Below are 7,014 nucleotides of genomic sequence, written 5' to 3' on the forward strand. Positions count from 1 at the left end.
ATAATATCTTAGTGGAGAGGTTTGTACTCATTAATATGTAATTTGATTAAATAAATAAATGAATAATATACAAATCTAGAGGGCGCTGCGCGGGCAACATTCCCTCTACACCGATATTTCACGTGTCTAGTGTTCCGTAAGCTTTTTATCAGCTGAAAAGTGTTCCGTGGCCAAAAAAGTTTGGGAAACGCTGGACTAGAGGAAAGGCAGCTAGTCAACACCATCCACCGCTAACTCTTGGGCTACTCTTTTACTAACGCATAGTGGGATTAACCAACACATCATAACGCCCCCACGGCTGAATAGACGAGCATGTTCGAGGATGAGATCCGAACCCGCAGATTACGGGTAACCTAACCACTAGACCATGCCAGGCCACATGACAATACAATGAAATAAGAAATACAATGCCCGAAAACGAGATGCATCTTCTAAGGTGTCAATACTTCAAAAAGGTACTGTGAGAAACAGATTATGTTGCAGTCGTAACTCAGAGGTGCCACTGAAACAACGGAATCGAGAAGTAGGTTTACTCTAGATATTTTAACGTGTTTTGCTCAAGCTGTCGTGCTGTTAGAAAAGGCAACTTTATTTTCCGAATTCTTGTGTAAGTATATATACACGAACCAAGGTGGATATGTAACGTCACCAATCCACTTACGAACAATCTTCTGTTGTTAAATTCAATTCAAGATCAGCTAACCACGGGATAGGATGGTATACATAATGCAGAGGCATCGGAACCGGGAGTGCTGTAGCGCCCCCATTTTTACATATTTGACTTAGAAGGCAACTGTAAATTATATCATTGTAAAATCTGCCATGTCTAGCCAAGCACCCCTATTGTGCAACTCCTTCCGACACCACTGTAGTGCTTGGTGAAGCAATAGACATGTGGTAGAAGTGCTTTCGCTATTTTGGTTGTAAGTTCTGGTGACCTGGCGCCCTGTCTTGGGGCAGTGGGCCTTTTACAAAAGATCAAAAATTCTACTTTTGCGAAGTCGTTGTTTAATCTATGTGCCGCAAACAGTGGTAGTGCAAGTTTCGTGTTAGAAGCCTTAGCGAGAGTATTTACAAAGGTCACATGTATGGCCAACGTGTTAACTCTAATGTAATACAAGGCAAAAATATAGTTTAATAGCCTAAGTTACTTCTTTTTCAGATGAACTGCTTTTTCACAAATTTCTACAGAAAATACAAACCGCTTCCGTAGATCCCGTCTGTATCTGTCAGTGACCCTCTGATGAATTTTTTTTTCTTCTGTTTTGCAGAGACATTAATTCTTTTATTCTGTCTCCTCCTGTTTCGTGACCGTTCGGGGTTATTCGTGACACAATGATAGTTTCTTTTAATGGCGCCAACTATGGATTGAAAATTATATTATTATACCCTGCTGTTCCCTAATACCTCATGTCTAAGTTCGGAAATAGATACTTTTTTTTCGTTCTGGAGGCTGTCATGATCGTGCGTACTTTTTAAGTTGACCCTTCTCTTTGACTTTTCTCTCTCTCTTTCTATAGTTTTCCATAACATATTAAATCTAAAAGCTTCGTAAATGTTTAACAGTAGCATCGTATGGCAGCAGTCAACCTAAAACTGCTTTAAGGTGTGTTGTGTAAATATGAACTGTACAGTATAGATGGATAAATAAGTTATATTAAAACGATTTTGGAGCTTCGTTACAGTCTATGTCGTCACGTCCGACCATGCTCATAACTATAGCTCTGCAGCGTATTTCTATTGCCAATGGTTCTGTCGTAAGGTTATCATGTCCAAAGCACACTATTCCTTCCTGCTTGCTTTCCATAATATATCTAGTATACGAAGACGACTATTTCCAAGGGCTCATTTCAACAATCCAATCGTACAGAAATCCGTGGGAACGAAGTCCAGCAAACTGATCTCTGCATTTTTGTATGTAATAGCATGAATATCCGTTTCATCCTCCAGCTGCTTGAGGTATGCGACAAGTGAAGAGGGGGTATGACTGGAAGTCTTATCATAGTAAACTCATATCCTGTTGTTCTCTTCTCCAGACGGAGATACTTCTTGGTTATGTTGCGTGCTGATCGCTGGTACACAAAGATGGTTTTGGTCACAGATCTTTATATTCGTGGATTCTCACCAGTTACAAGACGCCGCACTTTGCTTGCCGTAACTGGAGTACAACTTATTGCAGGTCTCTTTCTGCATGGTCCTGGTAGCCCAAATTGATCCACACTCCTCTGTTTTCCAATGCCAATGAGTACAAGAAAAATTCTAATTCCCTAATCTGAGCACCTCTTTATGATCTGAGTGTATGAACATTTTCGGTGGCATCATACTACTTATGAAATGCGAAACAATGTCAAACTGTAGTTCTGATACATTCACTTCTACCATAACTTTATATTAGCTGTGGTTGTCATATAACTTGCTGATTTGCATATTAAAAGTCGTTTAAATATAACGTACTAATCTCTGCATATGATGGTATACATTAAGAATCAATAGTTTCAATAATATTTTCAAGTCTGGCCTTACATTCTAACTTTGCTGTACGACTCCAAATAATTGGTTATGTATTAGGCCTTCAACTGTATATTCTTATAGTACTGACAGTTAAGTTCTCAGGCTTTACGAGAAAGAAGAACTGGAGAGATAAAAACAATTTAACTGTAGAGACTCGCTTGTTTAAAATAACACAATTCATGAAAATAACTATCAGAAGCTCACTTACTGGTTATTTAACTCAAAATAAATGCAATTTTAATAACGTTCGCACATAAATGACAACACATCTTGTTAACAATTGTAATGACGTTCGCACTTAAATGACCACATATCTTGTTAACAATTTTATCAACGTTCGCACTTAAATGACCACATATCTTGTTAACAATGCATAAAAGTATCTACATTCTCTCGCAGAATTGAATGCTAGAAGTTCCAAGACTAGCAAAGTAGACTATATCCAATGACGACGAGGCCTGTCGTCAATGTCAAGGTTCATCAGGCTCTCTGAGACACAATAGACATAGTAGTGGTCTAGGTGCTATATATATACATACATATATATATATATATATATATCATCAGCTGTCATGAACGGCGACGTTTATGGTGCGAACCAGTTTAAATAATTAAATTGTAATTATTATCGATTTTACTTAAGTCATTTGCAAGCCACAATTTTAGGGTAAGGATTGATAACACAGTATTATGTATTTATTTTAATATTAACACCGATTACTTAATTATTAATATTATGGTAGCTTAACTCACTAAGCTTAAATAGTACTTGAACGCTGGAATAGTTTAAGTTGAAAATTTTATTGGTCCTGAAAAACTGTATTTTTTTTTCCATTCTCATTATTGACTTACTTTTTAATGAAAGGAGCACTGATTCTCTGAAGCTTTCTATTCTTTATCAGTGGCACAACGGTATGTCTGCGGTCTTACAACGCTAGAAACCGGGTTTCGATACCCGAAGTGAGTAGAGCTCAAATAGCCCATTGTGTAGTTTTATGTTTAATTACAAACAAGTTTATCTACTGTCTTTTATATTTTAAAGATTTTTTGTATAATTTATAATACATTCTCCATAGTCTATCATAGGCCTAGAGCGGTTATCCTAGAAAAATATATACTACATATTGAAAAAATGTTACTTATCGGTCGTACCTATATAACATATAGTACAATAAATAACGTATTAATATTTATACCACATAACATTATACTCATAGTATAAGACTTTAATTTTACAAAAATTAGCACTCCGTAAGTATGTAATCAAAGTTTACGATAGAGTGACGTCGTGCACATGCGATAAAACAAAGTTTTATAAATAGCTTGATTTTTCTGGTGATCTTAATATTATATATATATATATATTACATGCGAAGCACAAACTTACATAAACCGTGAAAAATACATGATCAACTTAAATAATTAAAACAAGTTTGTTTGTTTTTTATTAACACCGTACTGTATTTCTATTATAATTCAAAATATTTTGTACGTAAGACATATAAAAAAAATTAACGAATTTCTTTTAAAATCTCAAGCTGTCATTCATTGCTCCTGGATACAGGAAAACACCAGCAACTGAATGAAACATCTTCCTCTTCAACTACAAACGTAATTAGTAAAGTGGCAGACAACAATACCTCCTTCCCGTGCGATTTAATTGTGATCAAAAGAATATCTGATGAGGATTACAACAATTCAAAGTGTGTTTCATTAGGCTGCCGTCACCTAACTAAATGTTAATGCCACGCTTTCATAGTCGTTGATTCTAGGACTGCGACTAAATGCCAACCAAAGCAAAATATAACGCTTCTGGTTTCCACCATGTCTACTCATAATTTTAGAAGTTCTGTTACAAAAACTGGTAGGAAAGAGGGTGTGGATACGTTCTCTTTTATGGCTTTAAAGATTGAATGATTAATTATCTAAAGTTTTTGACAACCAGTCCTTATCCAGTAGCTAATATTTCATTAATATTAATCTAGATCAATTTCCTTTTAATTATTTAATGATACATAAAGAAACTTTGTTTACTGCTCGTAACCCGTATATTCTTTGACTAATCATATTTCAAAGTCATTCTCTCATTGACTTATACGGTTAATATTTGACTAAGAATAAAGCAGTACATTCATCCTAAGATATTGGGCCCACGGTAAGCATACGGACATACGATACTAACATTCGGAGTTCGTTCCCCCGTGGTGGGTGCAGCAAGTGTAGTTTTGCTCTAAAAACAAACATACCTAAGATATTATCCTGTGAAAATTTAGACAATTATAACCACGTCACACTGCTTCGTTTTAAAAATATGAGTCATGGAATATTTTATGTTACTAAGCCTGATGAAGACTTAAAACGTGACAAGCGTTTTTTTTTGTTTTTTGTTTTTTGTATGGATTAACCTATTTACATGATTCGCGAAATCACTATATTTCGCCTGAGGTATACTCTAATCTATAGAATAAATGTTACGAATAATACAATCATAGTTTTATGAAACTTTCTCCTCGTGCTGTCAAAGTCGCTTATAATAAAATATCCTAAAACATTCAAAATGTCAGTAAAGAAGTGGATTACTGGCTTTGAAGTATCTGTGGCGCCATTTTCGTTTTTGTTATTAACACTTAGATTTCGAGCGTAATAGTCAATTGGCAGAGCTTTGCCAAGTTCCTACTTTATTATCTACGAAATTAAAACTGAAACTTGCAAGTTATTTTGAAGCGCGGCGACTTTAGTTGACTAAAACTTCTGATCATGCATTATGAGTCGCGTATTCGAATTCCGCCTGGTTTAAATTCATGAAAAGTTCGAGCTATTTTGAAATGCGGTATAGAAAACAACACTCGCAGTCCAGCTTGGGATTAATTACAGTTACTGGGCCTAATGAAGGCTTATAACGTAAAACGAAAGCTCGTTTCCTTGCATTCTTGTAGCTCACTCAAAACTTTACAAGAACTTTGCGATGTATATGTAAAGTGGACATTAAACTTTTATATCCAGTTTGTCATCTAAGGCTAACAAGAAAAGCGTATAAATTAGTATTGTGGCAAACAGCTCATTCAAATAAATCAGAATGAGTTCTAACGAAACAAGCGTTTTGGGTTTTTTTTTTGTTTTTGTTTTTGTATGGATTAGTCTATTCACAGGATCCGCGAAATTACTATATTTCGCCTGAAGTATACTCCAATCTATAGAATGCTATTTTTTGGAATTTATTCTATGTTAATTCCATGCCTTAATAACCTTCATTGGGCTGTACATTTTACCCTACAAGAGCGAGTAGCTGAAGGAAAATTTTTCGTTACTTAATGCTCTCACTGAAGAGTAAGATACCGGTTTCCAAGGCTTAGCTAAGTTTGCTGGAATTCTCGACGTGAATTGGATTCACGACTTAAACAGCGAAACCTGATTCTGCTTGAAGAAAACATTTTCCTCTTCTTCTTTTCTTTTGTAATTGTTAAACAACAATTTATGTTTCGCGAGAGAAAATTCGTAAAGAACCACAAATAAGATTATTCCGTGTTTTCAACGAACCGGTTGCAATTTCAAATTGATATTAGGCCTAGAACAACAATTAATCATATTTATATCGTATGCAAAAAAGAAAATAAATAAATAGTACCTCATTACCCACAATGTCATTTTCTACCTAATAGTAATAAAAAGGAGCTGGATTTTAGAGCTGGCGGGTCGGGTTCGTATCCGTGCGATACCAGGAAATATTCCTCCACTTTATGCTACTGATGCGTTATAAGCGTGAGAATCAATTCTAGCATGGATGGTAGGATGCTGTTGACTGGCCGCCTTCCCGCTGGTCAATAGCTCAAAATCAGGAACTAAAGCATATGGCCTTAGTAGCTCTGCCACAAATAGAAATAAAAGTTAATAAAATCCCATTTGTCTGGTTACAAAAAAACAAAAAAAAACATAATAATACCAAAACAAGCTATTATACAAGAAAAATAGTAAGATACATTAATCTCAGTAAAAACTAATGTGACTCTTAAAGCTGTACACGATATCACTTTCATTATAAAAGTAATGGTTATTGTTTGTTTGCTATTTCATGTTTTGAATATGTAGTACAGAATGTAGAAGTTTTATAATCATACGATTTTTTTCATAATGATTACATATTTATTTGTTTGTTGTTAAGCACAAAGCTGCACAATGGGCTATCTGTGCTGTACCCACCGCAAGGAGTGAACCCTGAATTTAGTTCAGCGTTATAAACTCACAAGATTACCAACGAGCCACTGGGGAACGTGATTACATGTTAGCTTACAACTATTGTATAATAAAGTATTATTGACCCATTTATTTTGCTATATAAATATATATTATTTCTGTAGGCTAAGTCCCCCGGTGGCTTAGCGAAAGCTACAAGGTGGCCAAGTGGTTAGCTTGCTGAACTGGTGATTTGTGGGTTCATAATTCGCACTTTGAAGCCGTAAAATTGCATTGCACACTTTAGGGTTGTGGGTGTGTTATAAGAGTGAC

Source organism: Limulus polyphemus, unplaced genomic scaffold (assembly GCF_000517525.1).
Source record: "Limulus polyphemus unplaced genomic scaffold, Limulus_polyphemus-2.1.2 Scaffold336, whole genome shotgun sequence".
In the NCBI taxonomy this organism is placed as follows: domain Eukaryota; kingdom Metazoa; phylum Arthropoda; class Merostomata; order Xiphosura; family Limulidae; genus Limulus; species Limulus polyphemus.